The sequence below is a fragment of the Pleurodeles waltl genome, chromosome 10, assembly GCF_031143425.1.
Source record: "Pleurodeles waltl isolate 20211129_DDA chromosome 10, aPleWal1.hap1.20221129, whole genome shotgun sequence".
NCBI classification, from domain to species: domain Eukaryota; kingdom Metazoa; phylum Chordata; class Amphibia; order Caudata; family Salamandridae; genus Pleurodeles; species Pleurodeles waltl.
In genome coordinates this window covers 157,220,855-157,233,626 of record NC_090449.1, presented here as the reverse complement: position 1 = coordinate 157,233,626, position 12,772 = coordinate 157,220,855, and the positions used below count along the sequence as shown (strand labels likewise).

Sequence of the window (12,772 nt, the reverse complement as noted above, 5' to 3'; positions counted from 1 at the left end):
TGAGGGGGTCAGCCGGTAACTCTGTGTTAGCGAATGGGGTTGTTAGCTATTTCACACAACACGACAATTTAGTGGTGTTGCTGCTAAAATATATACATGCATGTTCTACGTAACAATATACAGCTCCTTTCCCTAGGGTTCCACGGGCCTTCGTTAGGGGAGATTTATGTATAGGGTTAAGGGAAGTGGTGGCTTTCCCATTAGTTTGAATGGCAAAGTCGAACTAGCAGTGTGACCACTGCTCTTCCAGTCTACTGTGGGAGGCTGGGAGCCATTTTGTACTTTGTCACACACTGGGTGGCACAATCAGTGCTGCAGCCCTGGATGGACACTCTGCCTTACATGCCTTTGGTATTCTGGTTACCACATTCCATGGACTTACAAGTAAATCAGTACTTGCCAATTTGCAATAGCCAATCCATCATACACTTTGTGAGGGGTTCGAAAACTGGCATTGACGTAAACACCAGCAGGTAGTAGTCCAAATGGGGACAAAAGGTAGGGAGGGACTGAAAAACGCATGCTTCCTTGTGGATCCTAGATAGCATATGTTGGTTTAAACATGTGTCAACTAGTATGATAATGAAACTCACCATTTTAGATCATTTCACGCTAGCCAGGACAACACATGCTAAAGTGATCTCTGCCGCATGTGCAGATGTGACAAATAATCAGGCACCACACACAGGGCTGTTGGTAAACCCAGTTAAGGTCACATGCATCTAAAATAATACACATTATCATTTGTGTTGTAATATGGATATGTTTGTTACATTACAGCTGCTGTCAGAAATACCTCTATCATCCAAAGTACCTCATCCACGGATTTGGGAGACCTTCTGGCTGCAGCAGTCAGACCAACTAGCTGCCGTCTGTCAGTCAAGTGTGCCATATAGTGTTGCAAACTATTATTTCCCAAAGAGTTCACAATTACCAATTCATTGTGAAAGTAATTTTGCAGATATAGCCACTTTTTCTAAGCATCTAATGTTGGTGTGTGATATGTTCCCAATATCATCAGTGATGTCTGCATATTCACTTATTATTCATGCTGAACATTAATTAAAGGTGTAACTTCTTTCACAACTGCTGGATCGAAGATCATGTCTTCTGCCATACACATGATATTCTATCGCAAATATGTTATATGTTGCAACCTCTGTCTTTTAGGTGCTGGGGACAATAAGGGGGTTATTCTAACTTTGGAGGAGGTGTTAATCCGTCCCAAAAGTGACGGAAAAGTGACGGATTTACCACCAGCCGTATTACGAGTCCATTATATCCTATGGAACTCGTAATACGGCTGGTGGTACATCCGTCACTTTACCGTCACTTTTGGGACGGATTAACACTCCTCCAAAGTTAGAATAACCCCCTAAGTCTCTTGAGGAAGTTGTACCATCCACCAACAAGTGGAGGAGAGAACTTGATTCTCCTCCAAGCACAATATCATCAGCAAGCAGTGCTCAACAAAACATGGATAAGAAAGAAGATGAGCAGGTGCTCGGTGCGGATGAGGACATGGATGAGGGGGAGTGCATTGATGACCCACTGGCCAGAACAGTGCAGACAAAATTAGGTCCAGCCAGCATTGTACCTCCCACCTCCCTTCTCAGGATAGTACTTCCCAGCATTCAGCCAAGTAGACACAGAGTTCACCTCTCCCACCTAACCATCACCTCATCACAGCCATCACGTCCGGGGTTGTTATGTTGATTCATCTACTTACTCCTCCTATGGCAGTGCATCCCAGGCCTTTTCTCAAATATCTGAAGGACATAACACCTCTGGTGAGGAACAGGTAGCCATTAGTCATGAATCTCCTCCCCACAGCCTGCCAAGTGCCACCCCTACCTGTGCTTGTGGTCCTGAAGGTCATATCAGAGGGAGTCTCAAGTGGAGGGGGTTGGCAGATACTCATGTTGGCAAGTGAGAGGAAGACTTTTTTCCAACGGTCTGGTCTGAGGCAGCACATTTTTTTAAATATTTTTTTTATTTGCAATTAAGTTAAATGCAGAACATAACTCTGCACTATGAAATTCCCCGACAATATTATCATAGTCACATCAGACCACTTCACGTCCCACCACTCCCCATTCCCAAGCCCTCCCGCCACCTGTTCCATTGAAGATGTCTCTGGCTTCAGATCTACCAGGATGGGGGGCGCTGGTCTCCACATGTGTTACCTCTATGTTAATTCCAGTGTCCTCAAAGTTTTGTCCAGTTTTGAGGGCAACCTCGGCCTTCATACACCACCATGTCAGATAGCATACACCAGTACTTATAACACTTGCAGTCTTCCAACTGTGGCACCCGATCCACACCCCACAGCTGAGACACATTCCTTTTTGCCTCCACCAACCCCAGGGTGATCCATATCCATTCCACACATAGAAATTCTGTTTCCTCTCAGATATTTAAGAGACACAATTTCATTGAGGTGGAGAGGGGAGCCTCACATACCTCGCTCAGACAGGTTATCACCACCACCCAGATGCCCTGTAGTGCTGGGCAGGCCCAAATCATGATAAAAGGTGCTGGTACAACCATAGCCCCTTCGGTAAATATCAGTCAGCGCCCTGCCCATTTTAACCAATGTGGTCTGTGCGAAATAGGAGAGGTGGAGTATCTTCAATTGAGCTAAGTGAAAACTGGACCTTATGGCCACCTCCCTGGAGGATGCTAGCGTCTCTGCCCAGTCTTTGCCTTCTCGGTCTCCCAAGTCCTCAACCCAGTGCTCTTTCAGTTGTTTCAGTGCTTCCAGTGAATTGTTAGGCAACTTCTGGTATGTTATAGATGTGACTTTGGGTGGCATGTACTAATCAAATAACCTGTCCTCTAGAGGTGAAGACCCCCGAAGCATCGTGCCACGTGGTAACGCCACACTCAGGGCGTGATGGACCTGTAGGTAGCGGTATGTTTCGATGGTTGCCAGGTGATAGCCACACTGTAAGTCTGTAAGGGAGTAACATTTCCTTAGGTCCACAAGTCACCCACCCGGGAGAGACCAATCAGGTCCCATTTGTCAAAGCCTGGCAAATGCCCTAGCGTACCTAGTGCTGCAGTGTCCCATGGGTGATCTTTCCTGTCCAGCCCAAGGGCCATGTGGCCGCATACCAAATATTTACCATTGTTGCAGTCTGGCCCTGAAGATAAAGGTGTTGAGGAGTACCATCGAGAGCTCGAAGATGTCCCCCCTGGATGCATCCGTCCGATAGGGCGGTTCCTCTGCAGCGCAAAAAACCCACCCATTGATAGTGGTCAGCTGTGCTGCCTAATAATATTTCTGGATGTCTGGTATTTCCACTTCCCTGTCAGACCATCTTCTTGTTAATTTGTGTTGAGCCATCTGCACCGGGCTTTGGTCCCAGAGCAGAGCCCTGACTTTGCTCTTGAATATCTGAAAATACAAAGTGGGGACAGCGTATAGTGAGTTTTACAGGAAATAAAGAAAACAAGGTAGGGACAGCTTTTTAAAAAGTGCCACTTTGCCTAGGAGTGATAGTGGGAGACCCCTCCAGTGTTGGACATTCCACTTCAGCCTCTCTAGGAGTGATGACAGCTTGTTGTGTAAGAATGAGTCATGGTCAGTGGTCACATAAAGATTCAGGTAGCAGAAGCCCTCAGTGACTATTTCTTCTGCACAGCTGCAGGGCAATTTTGGCCATGGACCCTGCAGAATACATATTTGAGATTTACACAAGTTTATAGCGTACCCAAATAGTGGCCAAAGATGGTAAGGATCTGCATTATTCTGTCCAAGGTGTTCTTGGAATCTGTCACATAAAGTAGGAATCATCTGAGTACAAGGAGATCTTATCTTCCCAGTGGTCAGTCCATTGTATTCCGCGGACCAGTGGATCCTGTCTGATCCAGGCATCCATGGGCTCCAGTGCTAAAGCAAAGATTATGGGCCATAAGTGGCAAGCCTGTCATGTGCAAGGTTGAAGCCAAAGGTTTTGTGGCATCCCCTCCTTTACTTTCATCTTTGTCAGTGGGTCAGCATATAGGAGTTCGACCCAACAGTTGAAGCGTGGGCCGAAGCTCATCCTAGCCAGTACCTCGAACATATAGGCCCATTCTACTGAGTCGAAAGCCATACTGACATCCAAGAAGAGCACGAGCGCTCGTTCCCCCGAATGGGGGGGTTTGGCTCAGTATGGCATAACGGCACGTCAGCTTAAGGGTGGTGCTACAATTCGGCATAAAACCCAACTAGTTTGGGTGGACAAGATCCGTGATCACTTTGATGAATCAGGAGGCCAGGACCTTAGTCAGGATCTTAGCTTGAACATTAAGGAGGGAGATTGGCCTATAGGAGGCAGAGTTGTCGCAGGGTTTCCCTTCTTTTGGGATGACCATTATCGTAGCCAACCTATGGTCTCAGGGCAGCGAGCCCGATTTGCGACTCTCCTTGAACATGTGCAGCAAATGAGGGGCTAGGTCCTGACCCGACTGTTTATACAGCTCGATCTGTATCCCACTGGGGCCCTCCGCTTTGCCAGAAGACAAATCTCATATGGATGTTGCTATTTTGCTTTCTGCTATCTCCTCTTCCAGGAGAGCATGATCTGAAGTGGGGAGACTTGGGAGATGGAAGACAGACAGAAGCTCTCAGGATTCCTCCGCTGTGATTGTGACCGCAGTGGGGTATAACTGGGTGTAATAGGTGGCAAAACACATCCACCACACTTTATCTATCTTTTACTAAGTTACCCTCCGGTGTCCTCAACTTCGATACCCAGCGGCCCCTTCTATATAACAAAACCATTAGCTTACCCGCCTTGTTACTAACCTCGTATTAGCACTATTGGAAGGTCCTATCACTCATTCAGGTGGCATCAGCAGTCATGTCTTTGTATTCCCTTTGCTTCATAAGGAGTGTGTGTTTGGTGTCACTACAGTGCTGTGCAACCAGGTCTATGTCTAGCATGCACATTTTGTGTTTCAACAATTCAAGCTGGGCCCTCTGTTCCTTCTTATGTCCTGCTATGAAGGAGAGTGCCTGTCCCATAATCATCACCTTACACCTCTCCTAGAGGGTCTGAGAGGAGTCAACGGATGACTTGTTTTCTGCAAATTAGTGTTTAGTGGTGCTTATCAGCCTCTCTATGATCTTTTTGTAGTTTAAGATACCAGGGGTTAATTGATACAGCTCACCTTGTAGGGTTTCCACACAGGCCAAATACCACCCACATGGGGGAATGGTCCATAATGGCTCTTGCCATGTGGCGGTCCTATGAGAAACACTAGAGATCTCCCATCAACATGAAAAAGTAGTTTATGCAGGAAAGACTGCCATGTGCCCAGGAGTGGAATGTGAACTGTTGTTTCCAGGGATAATGTGAACACCAAATGTCGCTCAATTCACAGCTGTAAGGAAACCAAATAGCTGGTAGTGGGAGGAATTTGCCTGTCTGGGGGGTCATCTTATGTTTTCCTCACATATTGACAGGCTAAAGTCACCCCTCAGAGCGCCACTTCACGGAGGTGCTGCGGGACATACACCGAGCATTTGTTAATCATCTAACCCTCCCAGCCTCCAGGGAGGGCCACATACCTCCCATGGGTATCCGGCCAAATCCCATGCACAATAAATGGAGCCACTTCTCATCAGAATCCCAACCAAGCTGGAACAGTGGTGTATGCTGCACTGGCCACTATTTTTTAACCCCATCTATCAAGAGCTCTCTACGTTTTACCCTTCAGGTGAGTCTCCTGAAGGAGTGCCACATCAGGGGCCTGTCACTTGAGATATTGCATTAAAGAATGAAAGGTGTCCATGAATGTCCTGTCCCCTCAGCACAATCTTTCCATCGGGCGCCTTCTCAGCGCAGGCCTTGTTGCTCTTCACTGCCCGAGGCCTGCCTCCATGGCCTCAATCACTTGTCCTCACGCCCCGCTAAGGCTATCTCTCCTGCAAGGCAATCGGGGGCAGCTCCTCTCCGCACTTGTCCCACCGCCATTCGTCGTGGTGCTTCAGAGCCTCAGTAGTAAGGTGGACTGGTGGGGGAGGAGGGAGGCAAATCTCACTCTAGTCCTCTCCCTCAACCCTTGTTTCAGGCCTCGCCCAGGGTGTACGGCACTGCAACACTGGCAGGGCTTCTCACCATTCACTTCGATGTCGGATCTCTGTCCAGTCTGCACTACAGTCGCAGACCAGAATTTCTGATGCAGGCTCAGTCACACATCACTCCATCCGCCACTTTGCGCCTCTACCAGGGAAGTTTCAGTATTTGGGTTCAGCGGGCCCCAGTCTGCTCACTCATGCTCCCTTTATTGCTGGCTTCATGGAAAACACACTTCTGTATCTCTGGATTCCCCAGTGATTAAATCAGCCACACTGAGGTTGCTAAAGATGGATTCTAGGACGGATTTTAGGAGACTGGGCAGGTGAACAGCGGGAGCTGCTTTAGCAAACTGCCAACTTTGTCTGCAGTTCTGGAGGCAGCACATTTGTGTAATAGGGGCTACTCTGTCTCACTATTCAGACTCACTACAGTAAATCCCTCAGATGATTGACAAGCAAACCTGTATCTTGGACAGTATTGTGAAATGTTGCCAAGACATGTCAAGGATGCACCATAACCAAATATCAGTCTATAGGGAAGGCACCATGCCCTGGCATGTTGAGAATGTTTGAAAGTCTTCCTTTATGGTCAACACATAGAGTGGATCCAACACACCAATTTGCACCCCACCATGCCACCTGTGCCACAACCTGCACAGGCATCCCCCTATGTGCACAGGCAACCCCTACCTGCACAAGCATGTCCTCCCACTGCACACTCACGACCCACCCTCCATAGGTTCTCTCACCTGTACAGGCATCCACATAGTACAGGCACCCCCACCACCCTTACAGGCATGCTCTCTATACAGGCACTTCTCCTCCGCAACAGGCACACCTCCCATCTGCACAGCCACCCCCAACTCTATAGGCTGTACCCTCCTGAGCAAACTATTCCACCTGCACAGGCAGAAGCCACACACCAACCCACCCATCGGCACCAACCCAGAATGCAGGCTAACTCACAGAGATCTTCACCACCACGTTTGGAAAGCTCAAGAGACATCCCCCATGACCACTGTAAATATGTAAATACTCAAAAGTTATGTAAATAAACATAATATTTTGTACAAATAAATGCTTCTATTTTGAACTTATTAAAATTTAATTATGGTGAAATGGTTACTATGGTTATTTAGGGTTGTAGGACATTTATGTGACTATACATGTGTCTGAGTGCTATATGTTGATTTGTAGGACAATCTAGTTTGCTAGTCATAATATAATTAAAGCATAGCAAAACACCTACATATGTAGTCTTCACTGCTTTGAATCCAACATATATAATGGAAAACTACAGACAAAGAGATGGTTTGGAACAATACTTTATATTTTGATCAAAATCTTAGTTGTAAAATGATTCCTTAAAAAAGAAATGAATACTGTCCAATGGAAAAAGAAAAAGGAAAAAAACATAAATTCTTCTAACAAAGTGGACAAGGGATCTCGGAGGAGGTTGGGCAACAGAATAGAAATATGTCAAGAAGCATCAGAGCAACCAGTCTATGTACAAGTTTAAATAAAATGAAGCCCATTGTCAAACATTGTCCTAATAAAAAAGTCCATGGTCAACATAAAAAATAATGCCTGCCCCCAAAGCCACATGTAATTTCTCTACAAGTGTCCAGACTTGGGAGGACAGAATCACTGGCAATCCTCACTGTCCATTTTGATGACCAAATTGATATTCTCCAAAGCTGTGGACTCAAAGTGACTGGCCGATGAAGCACCACACACCACAAAGGAGTTCAACACACGAGGGGTACCAGAGGAAACAGAGAGAGATGACACACACTCAGAAACATAACAACAGTCATTTAGGTGGGTCTTTGGGAGAACGCAGACCGTGTGGCTGCACCCAAGGAAGTAATGGAGGCACTGATGTTCTCCAAAGGTCTGGACCAAAAGTCTGGATTGTAACTCTAGGAACAAACGGAGCTCATCTCTAACCTCCTGTAGGCTCCAAGAGAAAACAGTCTGGACATCATCATCTGCCATAATCACTCCCTGGTATGCAGCCACAGAAGCTTCCACACATGGAGGGCTTTGGGTTGAAGGGGTGTGGGGTGTTGGAGGCAGATGTCTCCCTCAGCTTTTCTTGGTAGGCACTTGGATTGAGGAGTAGTAGCAGGGGGTGCAGCTGTTGGTCCGGATGGAATTGGGTCCTCAAATGTTAGGGAGGGGTCGGTGGCAGGCACACATGGTATTGAGGCCTGCTCAGGGGAACCCTCTCCATTTCTAGTTCTTGTGGGCCAGCGGAGACCCACATTCATAACCCCCCTGACTGGTGGTGTCCCTCTCAATCTTCCCCCCAACCAGTCTGCTAAGCCTTCACCTGGGCTGTTGATGTTGATGGCAATGTCTCTGCCCACTACCGCTGCTTCACGCTAGGTCTTACTCCTCCTCACTGGTGGTAGCTCGAGAACGTGCACGCCGATGAGCCAAAGATGTCCTGGTCTGTCGTTTGTCCTGTCCATAAGGTACTTGACCAGCCCAGTCCACTGAAAATTAAAACAAACAATCAAGTGGCTTGTGTTCAATGTATAATAAAGATAGAGACACCATAAAGCAAGTGCTGACATTCTTGTTCCTAGATACAACTGACCAATCATATGTGGTTAGAATCCAAAAGTAGATGTAATGCCACTGTAACATCAAGAAATTAATTTAAGGAAAAACAAATTCCCAATTAAGATCAGTATAACCTTCAACTTCAGTGCAATGTGAGGTTCCTGGCATTTTCACATAGTAATCCTGCAATGTTATTTTACAAGTGGTGATGGTACACAGTTGGAATAGAGATCTACACACCTAAAAGTGTACACAGGTGTGTTCTTTTATGTGTGAAGTTCTCAGCCCCTAAAGCGCAGTCTCACCAGATTTACTCTGACTATCAACTGTCATCTGTAGCATAGCGAAACACACCAAACATGCTAAGTTTGTTGTACCTTTGCAAACAAGGACTTAGAGATACCCTTTCTAAAGATGTGATTCAATTGTTTTGTATATTCCTTGGAAACATCAGCCAGTGTAGATGCCAAGAGCCACATTTTGCAGTAAACGACTGCGTTGTTTGTGCTGTACACTGTTAATCATATCTGCTTATTCAGTACAGCTACATATAAATTGGAAATTACATACATGCCACTGTTGAGGATGTGTGTTCAATTAGTACACATATGTATCATTTTGAGTGAGACTAGTCACACAATGTCAGCCTTTAATTTATTTTACAACAAATATTAGTAGTAATGACAAACAACACACAAAAAAGCATGTATGATACAACCTACAGCACACATATTCTAATATACCAAAAATGGGCATTAAACCTATTCATTCCACATAGCATACAACAGTTATAAGGACCTTAGTTCACTCGTCATGACTATGTAAGTGCATTTCTCTAAAAAAAAGCAGTTGTAATGAAAATCAAACCATTTGTGTTCTGAAAACTACAAGAACCAGAATTCCTTCAGAAAACAGCATCCCAATAGCTCCAATGTTGCATAGACTTTACAATTTTTCAATCCATCTCTCAGATAAAGTAAAAGGTGAAAAACAATACCTGATGGTACTCTCTCACACCACTCACATCACACTTCAAGACACATAATGCAGATCATGCACTTATCAGCACTCTGCTACTCATAGTCCTCCAGTTGTGCATGCAGGGTCAACCAGGCTGTCTTCAGGACCCCCCTGTATAGTGGGCTCATGCCTGGCTCTTGTGAATGAGGGTGTGATGTGGGCCAAGTGTCTCAGGTCCTCCTATTGCTTACTGCACATCTGGTACACATCCATTGCACTCCAGCTTGCAGCAATATCACACCAGATTTGAGTATGCATTGCATTATTCAACTGGGTATCTTGGCCACCCCAATGTTGAGGGTACTCATCAAACACCCTGTTAGGAAGAACATTCAATTAAGACTCATTGAAGGGGAGGGTGCCTTGTCACCAAGTCCCTCAGCCATGTTGGAAGTAAGATACATATACAGAGTAGCAGGATGGCAGAGGATGTTGTTATGAGGTATGGATGGCACAGAATGAACACAAAATAGCTGCCTTCAACTTCCTGTACATAATTTCCTGTTTGTCACTTCCTGTGTATTATTATTGGTTTCTGGCCCAATCGCAGAGTCTTCACCTTGAGTGCAGGACCTCCACCGTGCAATCTACACACACAGAGTGAAGGCTCCGCAGTCAGGCCAGAACTCAATGACAATAACACAGGAAGTGCACAGATAAAATATATATTTCCCTACCAACATGTGTTTAATGTTTTGATTCCTAAACACAACACCACACAGATACTTACCACTATGTTACTATTGTGTCATGCCACACATCATTATACAACATTGGAAAACAATAGGTCATGTCTAAGAAATTTTTAAACATTCCTAGCCTCACTAGGTCAGCGCTACAAGTACTGTACCTCCAACACTGACATTCAGTTCAAAATATAATTAACAGTATGTAATTTGTTACATTTTGATTAGAGGTGGGCAGAACTTAAGTAACTTTCACTGTGTGGAATTCCATAGTTACATGAAAACTCTGCAAGATTCTGCGGAATTCCACGAATGGGTGGAAATCATCACATCACGCTGATTTTTAGTGCGGGGAGCTCAGCACCATGCAGCCTGCCAGAGGGCGCTGCTGCCTAAGTTGATTCTGCTGCGGCTTGAGTAGATTTTGTATGTGATTGGCAGCTTTCTCACTGAAAATGGTCACAACTGCCCATGACTGTTCGCAGTGAGAAGATCTTGCAGAGGACCCCCCAGTGCCTGAAAAGCACGCAAGGAGACACCAATGCTCTCTCACACTTACCAACTGACAGTTGGCAAGCTGCTCGTGAGTAAAATCTCTGCCACACGGTGAAATTTGGTCGGAACTACACCTTACAAGCGTAACGCGGAGTGGCCGAAACTCCTCTAAATCCACCGGCGGAGCAAAATTTATCACTACTAATTTTAACTACTAGTTGTCCCTAAAATTTACAATGAGTGGACTAATAGGTTTTCATCACTGTCTGTCACCCCCATGTAGCAAATATCAGAAAAGGGCATTGTACAAAGTACAGTGTGCCACACAGCAAGCCACATATTACTATGGGTAAGACATGCTTGCTTGTAGTATGTGTAACCCAAAATTCAAAAGATGACCCCTATGTTTAATCTTATTGGTTTCACATATAACTGTAGGTTTCCATCTTATACACAATGACAGTCCTCCTGACTCTATGCATAGACATGACTCATTGTGACACTTGTGCAGACCTATTTTCAGATGCCTACTGTTTGGCCGATCTTGCAGATGCAGTGACATTTACGCCACTAGGGCAATGGAATACTTTGAGACTCTGCCCATGCTAATTACTATCATATACAAGAAATGTGCTGCATGGCCTATTTGTTGACTCTTGACAACACCTGTTGTTTATATACATCATGTATGGCTCACAGAGTAGTATCAGGATGGAATTTATGGACAGAGGCCCTCATTCTGACCTTGGCGGTCGGCGGAGAGGCGGCGGTCGGACCGCGAACAGACCGGCGGTATTAAAAATGGCATTCTGACCGCGGCGGTCACCGCCGCGACCGACCGCCACTTTCCCACTCCGACAGCCACGGCGGTCATGACCGACGGGCTGGAGTCTGCGCACTCCGGTCCGGCGGTCGACCCAAGACCGCCAACACTATCATGACCCTGCTTACCGCCGCGGTTTCTTGCGTTCGGGAACCGCCATGCGAACCATGGCGGTAGGCACTATCGGGGCCAGGGAATTCCTTCCCTGGCACTGATAGGGGTCTCCCCCACCCCCCACTGCCCCCCCGAGTCCTCCCCCCACACCCTCCACCCCCCTGCCACCCCCCAGAGGTGGTACGAACCCCCTCCCCACCCCCACCCCGACATGCACATACATGCACCCCGACATGCACACACCCCCAACATGCACATATACACACCCCCTACACACACACATACACAACGGGGACACATACCCGCACACATACATGCCGACATGCGCACCCGCCGAACTACACACATTGCCCATAGGCACAGCAGCAATCCCCGCCCGCATGCACGCACTCACACACCCCCTCTACACACTCACACGCACACCCCCATGCACGCACACATCACACAACACCCCCCCACCCCCTCCCCTCACGGACGATCAACTTACCTTGTGCATTGGTCCTCCGGGAGGCGACGGGAGCCATAGGGACGTGACCGCCAACAGAAGACCGCCAACAGAAGACCGCCACACAGAAATGTGGGTCGTAATTCTGGGGGCGGTGTTCTGCTGGCGTGGCGGTGGAGGTTGACCAGTCTCCACTTTCCCGCCGACCGCCAGTGTGGCTGCTGGCGGTATTCCGGCGGAACGCTCCCAGCGGTCGGAATACGCGCAGCGGCATACCGCCGCGGTCGGCGGTCTTTACCGCGGCGGTAACTCGGCGGTCTTGCGAAAAGACCGCCAAGGTCAGAATGAGGGCCAGAGTGTTAAATGTCCACAAATCATAAATGACAACAGATTGTGAAACCACATTACCGCCATAACACAACTGGTGCCTCGAGAGAAAAAAGTGTCAACTAGCTGGTCATGCACCTGCATGCTCCGCCCTCTGTTTGGGACAATGCCTCGGTTCCCTGGATTCAGACCTTGGCGAGGGTTCAGAGGTATGTGTAAGC

At 47.0% G+C, this 12,772-nt stretch overlaps 1 protein-coding gene across 1 annotated transcript in view; it reads left to right on the top strand.

The window, feature by feature from the left end:
* Positions 1-12,772, top strand: part of LOC138262396 (vomeronasal type-2 receptor 26-like) — a 120,253-nt gene that overhangs the window by 63,592 nt on the left and 43,889 nt on the right. The window lies entirely within an intron of this gene.